The following is a 12,001-nucleotide window of genomic DNA, read 5'->3' on the forward strand; positions in this document are numbered from 1 at the left end:
CAGGGGATTGTAAGTGACAAGGGAGAGTACACATGGCCTCAGTGAACAGATTTGCTACTGGTAGCTCCCAGTTCCTGGATATTAGAGTGCATGCACTCAGCCAAGTCTCAGCTCTGCTGTCACACCTGCTAACCCACACCTCTCCTCTCCCACCTGCCGGGCCTAGGGGGGCTGGACACCCCCGGGCACCTGAAGCAGCCCAGGGCTTTGTGTTGTAATTTACACAGGCTGCCCCCAGTTCTGAGGGTGAGGGTGACTGGGTTCCAGTTTACAGAGAAAACAGACTAGACGGTCTCACTGGTGAGATGTGGGGGTGGGACCCCAATCTACCATCTGACCTATGACTTCAGAGTGGACAGCCTCCCCACCCTCAGCCAGGATGCTTGCTAAGCCTAGGGGCTCAGGAGTCCTGCTCCCTCCAGCACCCCTCCTGGAGGTGAGAGTGGGGGGCTCTTCTCTATACAACATTCACCCCTGCAGGGGCACACATGTGACCTCACAGTCTGTCATCCCTTCCTTATGACCTGGACCTCCTTGATGTGTGAGCACTGCAGATCATGGGTGCACACGTGGGCAGGTGCACCATGACTAGAGGACAGCACTCCAATTTAAGCCCCCTACATGCTCAGATGATTACATCCTGGAATTGAGGGGTTCCCAGGGGTCAGGTGGCCAATTCTGGCCTTAGGGGCAAATTCTTATCACCCAGGGGGCTGATTTTTAAATTAAATTACACATTTACAATTCAATAGTCAAGCCCCTTTCTAGGCAGCCTTGTAGCCTCTCAGCTTTTACCCCTCGCTGTGACCATGTTCTTAGCTTCAAATTGAGTGTCATTATGGACATGAACATGTCCCTGTCATGTGTCACCTTCACAGTAAGCGGCCACCCCAAACTCCCCTCCCTTCCCCTTGTCGATATCTCCACACAGGGAGTAGGGCCCTTTTGATGCAGTTGTGCAAATGTGTGAGCTAAGGGTTTAGAATGTCCAGGCTAGGAGGGGTTTGCCCCACATGGCAGGGCAGGTGGGCTGGCAGGGGGTGATGGTTCACTTGCAAAACCTCAGCTGGTTTCAGGCAGTGACAACAGACTGGCAGCCAAGGGCTCAGCTGGTGCAGAGTAAGCGGATTAACTGTGTTCACCCAGACGCCTTGGGGGTGGCAGCCCTGGAGTACGACTACAAGTGAGGAAGGTGGAGGGTCCCCAGTGCCTGGACCTCCACCTTCTAAAAATCAGGACTGAGATGTGGCTTTGAAATCAGAACACTGGAGTTCAAAGCTTCCCCCACCACTTTGTCAATAATTCAAAGCAAATGAGCCTCAGTTTTCTCATGTGTAAAATGAGAACTTTGAAGCCTCTCCCTCTGAGGGTGTGGAGGGAAGTAAATGCGGTGACAGCAGAGCACAGGAGCTGTCTGGGCTGAGCCTGCACACAGGCAGGCCGTTGTTGCTGCCATGACCACTGTCTTCCAGGGCAGGGTCTGCACTCTCTCCCTGTGAAGGTCCAGACAGTAAACATTCTAGGCTTTGAGGGACCTACAGTCCCTGTCACAACTACCACCCTCTGCTGTTGGAGGGCAAAGACAGCTCCTGCAGTAGGTAGTCCAGGCTCGCACCCCCGCTTCCTGACATAAGTATTCCTGAGATACAATTTTCACATAACTTTGTTGGCTTTAGGTGTGCAGCATAATGACTTGTTACATGTGCATATTGTGAAATGATCAGTGCATTAAGTTTACTTGACGTCTGTCATCACCCATAGTCACACACTATTTTCCTTGTGATGAGAAATTTTAAGAGGTACTCTCTTAACAACTATCAAATGCACAGCGCAGTGTTGTTAACTACAGTCACCCTGCAGTATGTTATGACCTCAGGACTTGTTTGTCTTATAACCGGAAGTTTGTACCTTTTGATTATCTTCACCAATTTCAACCACCCTCTCCCTCACCTCTGGCAATCACCAACCTGATCTCTGTTTCTATGGGTTTTGGTTTATTTTGAAGGTTCCACATATAAATGAGATCATGGGTATTAGTCTTTCTCTGTCTTATTTATTTCACTTAGCATAACACCCTGAAGTTCCATCCAAGTTGAACCAAATGGCAGGATTTCATTTTTTTAATGTCTGAATAAGATTCCATTATATATATATATACACACACATATACATATACATATGTATGTGATGCATATATATATGATGCATATATATGATGCATATATACATATATATACATATATAAGCATATATACATATACATATGTATATACACACACACACACATCACATTTTCTGTATCCATTCACTTGTTGATGGACACTTAGGTTGTTTACATATCTTGGTTATTGTAAATAATGATGCAGTGAACATGAGGACACTGTTGTCTCTTTAAATAGTGATTACATTTCCTTTGGATATATTCCCAGGAGTGGACTTGCTGGATCATATGAGAGTTCTAATTTTAAATTTTGGGGGGGACTCCTTACTCTTTTCCAGAGTGACATCACCAGTTTACATTCCCACCAAAGTTGCACAAGTTTCCCTTTTCTCCACACCCCCGCCAGCACTTGTTATCTCTTGTATTTTGATGACAGCCATCCTGAAAGGTGGGAGGGAATATCTCACTGTGGTTTTGATTTGCATTTCTTTGATGATGAGTGATGTTGAGCGCCTTTTCATGTACCTGTTGGCCATCTGTGTGCCTTCTTTGGAAAAATGTCTATTCAGTTCCTCTGCCCACTTTTTAAATCAGATTGCTTTTTTTTTGCTGTTGAATTGTAAGAGTTCTTTATATGTTTTGAGTGTGAACCCCTTATCAGATATATAGTCTGAAAGTACTTTCTCCCCTTCTGTCTGTTACCCTACCCTCTGCTTTCTGGATGACAGGGGTCCAGGCACTTGGGAATCTCTGCTTCTCTCGTGTTTCCAATGGTGGGTTGGTGAGGGCTGTGTTCTGATAAAAGTGTGCACAACCGTGGGTCACTACCCCTTATTTTAGAAGGTGGGCTCTGAAGAGTGCAGTGTGGGCAGGGATGTTTCCCTGAAGTCATCATTTGGATGGTCATGTGCTCTGGAACTCACATCAACTAGCCCAGATGTGATGGGGCAACTTGCAAAGGGAGGACCTTGCAGCTAAGACACAGACCAGGTGCTCTTGTGTCTTGTTGGAAGGACCTGGAAACAAAGTTCTGTGGAACAGGGACTCCTCCAGGTCACAAGGCTCAGTTCAGACTTCTGGGATGCAGAGACCTGCTCTGAGCCACTGTCACTGAGGAGCGAAGGGCCTCAGGCAGGAGGGAGGAGTTGCTGGATTTCACTTGCCCTGTTTGTCAAGTTTCAGCTCTGGTGATGTGTGGAACATGGGCTTAGCTTTGGGAATGTAAGAGGAGACGTTCCTGGGGAAGGGCTGGCTTTTTCCTTTGATTGAGGTCCTACTGTGTGCCAATCACAGCAGTCCTCTGTGTCAGGGCTGGAAAGCCAGGCACAGAGAGGTCAGGGAGTTTCCAGGTCACACAACATTAGGTGCATCATTAGGGTCTGATGCAGACCTGACGCCCAGCCCACATTCTCTCTCCTTTCCCAGGACCATCATGATCCCACATGTCAGAATCACCCAGAGAGGCCCAGGTATGGGCACTGGGACATTTCCTGCCTAACATGCAAGGAGCCTTAAGAGGGGCGACAAGGCACTTCCTGAGTCCATGATGCCCAGAGGCTGCTCTTAGCAAGAGGCTCAGCATACACTCTTGGATGAATCCTAGCTCTGTCCTGAGTCACTCTGTCCTCCCTGCCTCAGTTCTTCTGCCCACATGGGGCTGGAAACAGCAGCCACTTCACAAGGGTCTAAGGAACCTCCAGGATCCTGGAAGCAGCACCCTCACACAGGGAGCACGGTCTCCTTAACTTTTCCTCACCTCTTTGCTGGATGAGGAGTCCCAGCGGGGCCCTGGCTTGTCCCAATTCTCACCCCAGATCAGGGTCCAGCAGGGGGTGGTGTCCAGGCTGGACTCTGTCCTCTGCCCCTTTTGGGGACCCTCATTCATCGCACCTTGGCTGCCTAGACACTGTCTTCCAGGGGCCACTCTGTGCCTCCCACACCTACCTAGCATCCACCCACCCTGGGTTACTCCAGCGCCCTCTGGCCCTTGGCCACACACCTACTCCGTGTTGAGTGGAAATGAGGTGACCGACATGCTGGGCCTCCTGGACAGTCTGGAGGAGCCCGATATCCCCAACCTGCCCACCACCCCAAGAGCCCAAGATGGGGAGAGGGTGTGCCTCCATTCATACTCTGATTTGCTCAGATTCTCAGCACCTACTTTTCTGGGTGGATATGGGGGCAGAGGTATGATGTAAAAGCAGGAGACCTGGACAGCAGACCATGAGAAGGGGGCTAGCCCAGGCTGGTCTCATAACCCCCTTAACTTTGGCTTTATCATCTTTAAAGTGGGACAGACTCTTGTGAGGTGAGCAGGATCCTGACCCATAGCCAGACACTGTCCTACACGCCTTAGAGAAGCTCACTGACTCCTCACGAAAATCTGTGGGGCAGGGACAGGCATTATCACCCATTTCTGCAGAAGTAACTGAGGCACAGAGAGAACAGGTGAGGTGACCACCCCAGATTACAGAGCCCAGGTCATCTGGTTCCAGTGTCCAGGCTCATGGTCAGTGCCCATTCTGGGTTTTCCTCCTCCCTTCATCCTCCACTGGGACCCATGGAAGCAGCCTCATCTCAGTGTGATTGTTCATGGGGAGCAGGATGGGTGCACTGAGGGCCGGTTTCTCTGAGGACTGCTTTCCCAGAAGGCTCAAGAGGTTGACTGTATTCACTACTGGACACCCAGGCCTGGGCCCAGGCCAGCCACACTGCAAAGCCTGAATCAATGATTGTTGAGTGAATACCTGAACCTCTGCATGTACCTGCATGTTGCCCCCACTTCCTCATCTCCACAGCTGGCTACCCGGCCAAAACCCCGTGTAATCAGGCCTGGGCCAGGGACAGTCAAGGGGACCAGAGCTGCTCAGCTGGGGACAGGAAGCCTCAGGGGCCCTGTGGCTGTCCCAAGCATCTCCTGGGGCAATTCTCAGGGAAGCCCAGCCAGCTTCCAGAACAGCAATCAGGTCCCAATCCCAGGAGTATATGGAAGGTCTTGAGGGGTGTTTCCTGAGACTGACTTTGTGTATGAAGGGGGCTTGGGGGTCAGGCAGCTTTCAACATCCATTCCAGGCCCACACCCCTGCTGGCAGCATGGAGCTAATCATAAAGGACACAGGCCGTGGGGCCAAGGCTATAGCAGGGCTCTGCTCCCTCTCTGTGGCTCAGTGTCCTCATCTGTAACAGAGAACTAGTAACAGGGCTATGGGAGGGCTCACTGAGACCCTCCTCTGTGGCTTTGGTTGGACACTGCCCTCCCTCTGCTCAGTGCCCTTCTCTGTAATAGAGAACTAGTAACATTTTTCTTAGCCCCTTTTGGCCCCATTTTTCTGAGTCTCTTTCTACATTGGGCCCAGGGCTTTCACGGAGATCACAGACTTGGGATGTAATCAGAGTGTGGTCACAGCCCTAGTGGTCCCAATTGAGGCCAGAGGAGCTTCAGGGAGGGTGGGAATCCAGAATTGCTTCATGGAGGAGGTGAGATCTGAGCTGTGTCCCCAAGGATGAGCTGTCATCTAGCTGAGGCCTGGCACTGAGCAGGACCCATGTACATGGTTAATGAGGGTGTGAATGAATGAATGGGCACCCCTCTAACAGAGAGTGAGGGGGGGAGTCCCCTAGGCCAAAACAGGAAACACAGGGCACCATGGGGGAGCAGAGGGCGTGGCTGCAGTGTGATGCCTGCCTCACACTTTATGGGTATCTTGCCACCACTTTAGCGTGTGTTCTGGTGGATTGGGAGCCCTTTCCTCTCCTCTGCTTCAGTATCCTGCTCTTCATTCCCAGCAACACCCACCTGTGTCACCTCAGTGTCCCCAAGTGGACCTGGACCTGTCTTGTGGGAGATTTTGAAGAGGGATTTGATGTGCAGCCCAAGACTGAAGTGGAAGGGAGAGGATAATAGGGACCTCCAGAGGGGATCATGGGCTGGGAGTCATCAGAGGGGTGGGGAAGGCAGAGCCTCAGACCTGTAGGATCCTGCTAGTGGTGGCTCCTTCACGAGGGGCTTCACAGGGTGAAGCAATCATGGGGAAAAGGCAGAGCTCAGTTTGGGGCTTGCTGACATGGAACAGCTCATCACAGAGACGTCCAGAGGAGCTGGATGTAGGGAACGAACATGCCACTGATGTCAGGGTCAAAGCCTGAGACCCAGATGAGGTGGGGCGATGGTGCAGGGGAAGGGGCTTGAGGATATCAAGATGTTCATTCATTGGGGTCCTCAGGGTGGGGACCTTCATGTTCATTTCACAGCCACCTGGTGCCTGACAGAGTTAGGCTTAGGGAGGTCACTGAGTAGACACGTGCCGATAACCTAGATTCTCCTCTTTCCACATAAAGTCCCTGGTGTGAAGCCAGCAGGCACTCTTCAGAGTCATACACCCTCACCCCTGGGCTCTCTGTGTGCCTAGAACCCAGTGGCCCCTTACCTCCCACTCCCCACTGCAGGACCCTTTGCACACCTGCATTTCCACAAGCTATAAAACATCTTCTCTTGCTGTGTGTTTACCCTATGAAACCTCATTGCCCCAGGAAGAGAGACCTCACATCCTTCCCTTATTAAAGTGGTAAAGCCTTTTGTTCAGAGAAGCCCCTGACAGATCTCACAACCAACCAGGTACCTGTGCGTGAATTGATCATGCAGCCCCCTCCTCCTTGTGTGCACAGCACCCCCCCAATAACAGACCCCACACACTCAACCTTGGCGCTCGTGTAGGCACCTCTTGCCTGTGTGGCCTGATGTTGTCTATAGCAGTGTCCCTATTGAACTTTCCTAAACCCTTCTCTGACGCTGGTATTTCTTTACCAACCCAAGTAATTAGCCTGCCATTGTGCCCACAACACCTGAAACAGAGTTGGCTAAATTATGCAGATTGATGATGCAGGTTAATTTGCTATAAAGGTGAAATCAAGGTTTAAAAATGAAAGCAACATACATACTCAAGGCAGGACTAAGAACTCACACGGATAACTAAGACCCTCCACATACATCCCACTTTGCCCTTAGGGCCTTTGGGATGGCTGCTTTTCCAGCCAGGATCTCTCTCCGCCTGCTTCTTAAACACCTCCAGGAATCTGCTCAAATGTCCTCCCTGACCTTATTTTTCTCCATGGAACATATCACCTCTGGACATTATGTATATTTTACTTAATTTTCTCTGTGTCCCCCACCAGGCTGTCTGCTGCATGAGGATGGAGACCTGACTGCTTCACTACCTGCTGTGCCCGGTATCTGGAACCCACCCAACACACAGTAGGACCTCAGAGATTGTGTGACGGGTGTGTGATCACTGTAGGCCACAGACAAAAGTCTTCCCAGCAGTCATGGTAAGAGTCATTCATTCTCTACTTACTGAGCCCTACTGTGTGCTGGATACTGACCTGGGTGGGAGGCATGCAGTGGATTAGACACAGTGAGCACACACAGCATGTTAGGAGGGACATGTGCTCTGGAGAGCACACAGGGCTGGGGAAAGTCAGGAGTACAGGAGTGGAGGAGAAGAGGGCCAGGTGGAGGCAGTGGTGCCAGAGGAGACAGAGAGGTGGGGCCCAGGTCGTGCAGGGCTTTATGGCTCCTGTGAGGGCTTTTCCTCAGGGCAGCGGAACCATGGCTGGGTACGGAGCAGGGGCCCGCGTTCTGAGTGCTATGCAGGAAATGGAGCAGGTGTCTGCTGGGGAGATGTGCGTGGAGGAGGCTGTCCCTGTAGACTGTGCAGGCAGAGAAGGCTCCTCTGAGGAGGTGACATCTGAGCTGAGCCCTTGTATGGACCGTGTTTCCACCTTCTGTAGACTGGATGCTTTCATCTGCCCTGCAGCCCTATGCAGGACACACCCTGTTCTCAGTCACCTGGACTTGGCCTCCTGCCTCCCTTGTGGGGCCTCCCACCCCAGAAGGAGTCCTTCTAGATCTAACTCACTACCTCCTCCACTGGACTTGGACTCACACTGAGCCACTGTCCACCTGCCCAACTCACCCAGAGTCAAGTCCAGACACTTGGGGGAGCCCCTCCACTCCAGAGCCCATGAACTTACTCAAATGGCCAGTCCTCAGCCTGCTCACATGCCTCACACTCCCCTCCTGCAGAAACCCTGTGACAGATCATGTCCACAGCACCCTGCTCCTCCGATCCTGACCCCAGGCTTTCCCATGGGGTGTGACCCCGCATAGGTTGCAGTCCCCTCCTCCAGTCTGGTGAGTAGAAACTACCTTTTCTTTTTTCTTTTGTTAAAATATTTATTTTTTAATTTTTATTTTATTGAGTTATAGTCAGTTTGCATTGTTGTGTCAATTTCCAGCATAGAACATAATTTTGTCAATTGTGTTTACTCTTTCAAGAAACCATTTCTTGGCTTGATTTTTTCAAATGTTTCTTATATCTCTATTTTATTTATTTCCTCCCTGATCTTTATTATTTCCTTCTTTCTGCTTACTTTTGTTATTTTTGCCCTTCTTTTTCTAATTCTTTTAGGTGGTAAGTTTGATTGTTTATTGCAGTTGTTCCTCGTTTTTGAGGTAGACCTGATTCTCTCGCTATAAACTTCCCTCTAAGCACTGCCTTTTCTGGATCCCATAGGTTCTGTGTGGTTGTGTTTTCATCATCATTTGTCTCAACGTATTTTTTATTTCTTCTTTGATTTCACCATCCACCCATTTTTTTTAAAAGTAGTATGTTGTTTAACCTCCATACTGTCATTTATTTCTCCTTTATTTTTCTGTAGTTAATTTCTAGTTTCATGGTATTGTGGTCAGAAAAAGTTGCTTCAAATATTTTCTATCTTCTTCAAATTGTTAATGCTTCTTTTGTGCCAAAGTATATGATCTATCCTAGAAAATGTGGTATGTGCACTTGAGAAGAATGTATGTTCTATTTTAGGGAAATATAATGTTCTGAAAATATTACCCAATAGAAATTGTTCTATTGTATCATTTAATTTCTATGTTGTCTTATTAATTTTATGTATGGAAGAGCTGTCCAGTGATGTTAATGGATTGTTAAAGTCTTCTACCGTGATTGTATTCCGATCAAATTTTCCCTTTTTATCTGTTAGTATTTTCTTTTTATCTGTTATATATTTAGGTGCTCCTATGTTGTGTTCATATATGTTAATGAGTGTAATATCTTCATCTATGACTCCTTTAATCATTATAAAATGTCCTTCTTAATCTTTCTTAATAATCTTTGTTTTAAAGTCTATTTTATTTGAAATCACTGTTGATATTACTGCTTTCTTGTGATTTCCATTTGTGTGGAATATCTTTTTCAATCCTCTCACTTTCAATCTATGTGTGTCCTTCTCCCTAACGTGGGTCACTTGTATACAGCGTATTGTAGATACATGCTTTATTATCCACTATGCACTCTATGTCCTTTGATTAAAGCATTTAGTCCATTGACATTTATAGTAATTATTAATAGAAATGTGTTTATCACAATTTGAACTTTGTTTTGCAGTTCATTTTGTATTTCCTCTTTGTTCCTTACTTTTTCTTTCTGTGGTTTGATAATTTTCATTTTTATTATCTTGGTGTCTTTTTAGTTTTGTGACTCTATTGTAACTTTTTGGCTTGTGGTTACCCTACTTTGTACATATATTAACCCATTACTATATCTGTTTGTTTTAAACAGATAATAATATAAGCTCAAACCCATCCTACCAAGAACAAAAAAGAGAGAGAGACAGAGAGAAAGAGAGAGAGAGAGAAACCTGCATATTTTCTTGCTCGCCTCTCCCACCCTTAATGATTTAGATGCCCTCTTTTATGATTTCATGTTTATTCTGTTGTAATTCATTGTAGCAATCACCTTTCCAATTATGGTTTTCTCCTTTCTGTAGCATCCTGCTTCTTTTCAATTTAGAGTAGGTCTTTCAATATTTCCTTTAGCATAGGTTTAGTGTTGCTAACTTCTTTTAGTTTTTGCTTCTCTGTGAAGTTCTTTATCTCTCCTTGTATTCTAAAGGATACCCTTGCTGGATAAAGTATCCTAGGCTGCATCATTTTTTCATTCAGGACTTTGAATATACCTTGCTTCTCCCTTCTGGCCTGTACTGTTTTTGTAGAGAAATCAGCTGAAAATCTTATGGGGGTTCCCTTGTATCTCATTCTTTGTTTTTCTCTTGCTGCCTTTAGAATCATTTCCCATTCTCAACCCTGGTCATCCTGATTGTAATATGTCTTGGTGTGAGTCTGTTTGGGTCCTCCTTGTTTGGGACGCTCTGTGTTTCCTGTACATGGATATCTGATTCCTTCTTTAGGTTTGGGAAGTTTTCAGTCATGATTTCTTCAAATATCTCTTCAATCTCCTTTGTTCTTTCTTCTCCTTCTGGGACCCCCATTATGAGTAGGTTGGCATGCTTTATGTTATTCCATAGGTCTCTTATATTGCTTTCATTGGTTTTTATTTGTTGTCTCTCAGCTGTTTTGTTGTCCTGTCTTCTAAGTCACATATTCATTCCTCTCAATTATCCAGCCTACATTTTACAGCCTTTACCTCAACTCTCCTCTCAGCAAATGAGTTTTCCAATTTTCTCTGGCTCTTCTTTAGAGTTTCAATTTCGTTATTTGACATATTCTGTGTCTCTATACACAATCTCTTTTAGTTTCTTCAGTACTTTGATCACTCCTTTTTTGAAATCATCTAGTAGACTATCAATGTCTATTTCATTGATTGTTCTTTCAGGGGGTTTATCTTGTTCTTTTAATTGAGACAGGTTGCTCTGCTTTTTTACCTTGCTTATATCTCTCTGGCACTATGACTTATGGAGTATCAATTGTCTACTGTGGTCTTTTAAGAGTTTATTTATTTATATAAAGTGGATGCAGAAATAAAACTAAGCACAAAGAAATTAGTTTTAAAAGCAGTATAATCAATAACAGAAGAACATATTGAAACAAGATAACAATTGAGTTGGGATGAATTTTTAAAATATTAAAGGAAGAAAAAATATTTGAGAACAGAGTATAATCACAACAGAAGAACAAAACAAGGATAAAAATGAAATTTGACAAATTGAAAGATAATAATAAAATTATTTTAAAAGAAAATTTTAAAAGGGATTAAAAATAGAAATATAAAAATTATTTAAGAAGTAACATTTAAAAAGTAAAAGAAAATGGAACAGAAAAGGAAAAGAGTATGTTCCCATGGAGATTGTGTGCCCTTAGTAATTTTATCAAGAAGTTCTTCTTAAATATGTGTGGTTACCAAGTCTTACTTCTGTGCCTTTTGTCTGTTATCCCTTTGGTTAATGATGTGGCCATTAACCTGTTAACCAGAGCCTACCCTGGCTATTGAATGAGGACTCCTCTTTGTTTTGTGGTTGTCAAAGCTCCTGCCCTTGCCTTGCTTCATGAACTCAGCTTGTTGTTTCCAGAGACCCTCTGGTCACACCCTTGGTCTATGCTGCTCCCAGTGCCTGTAGGTAGACATGTCACTTCTCCTCCCAGTGCTGCATCTTGGTGCTGCACTCCTGCATGGTAGGTGGGCAGGTTGTGCCCCTTCCCAATGCCATGTCCAGGTGCAGCAGTCCTCCACAGTAGTTGGGTTGTTTGCTCCCCTATTCAGTGCTAATCCCCACACTACATCTGTTCCACACTCTGTGGGTGGGCTTGAGGCAAATGGCCACACCAGCCCTAGTCCCTGCTCTTTGCTAGAACTTTGCTCCTTGTTCATTTGTCTTAGAGGTGTGAGTTCGTAGAGGCACCAGGACAGAAACTTCCTATATGTCTGGGGATGTAAACAAGTCTCAGTCCCACCTATGAGGTTGCAGAACTGCCAGGTACATATTCAGGTTTCAACCCCATGTCTGCCTGGGTGGGTATGATGGCTGTGGCTGAGCCTC

At 46.4% G+C, this 12,001-nt stretch overlaps 1 protein-coding gene across 1 annotated transcript in view; it reads left to right on the forward strand.

The window, feature by feature from the left end:
* The window catches only part of LOC140690614 (putative N-acetylated-alpha-linked acidic dipeptidase), a 54,721-nt gene that overhangs the window by 23,705 nt on the left and 19,015 nt on the right, over window positions 1-12,001 (forward strand). The window contains exons 14-15 of the mRNA XM_072952486.1: window positions 7,334-7,486; window positions 8,244-8,351. The gene's annotated coding sequence lies outside the window, so the exon portion shown is untranslated. The remainder of the gene's footprint in view (window positions 1-7,333; window positions 7,487-8,243; window positions 8,352-12,001) is intronic.

The sequence above is a fragment of the Vicugna pacos genome, chromosome 31 (assembly GCF_048564905.1).
Source record: "Vicugna pacos chromosome 31, VicPac4, whole genome shotgun sequence".
NCBI lineage: Eukaryota > Metazoa > Chordata > Mammalia > Artiodactyla > Camelidae > Vicugna > Vicugna pacos.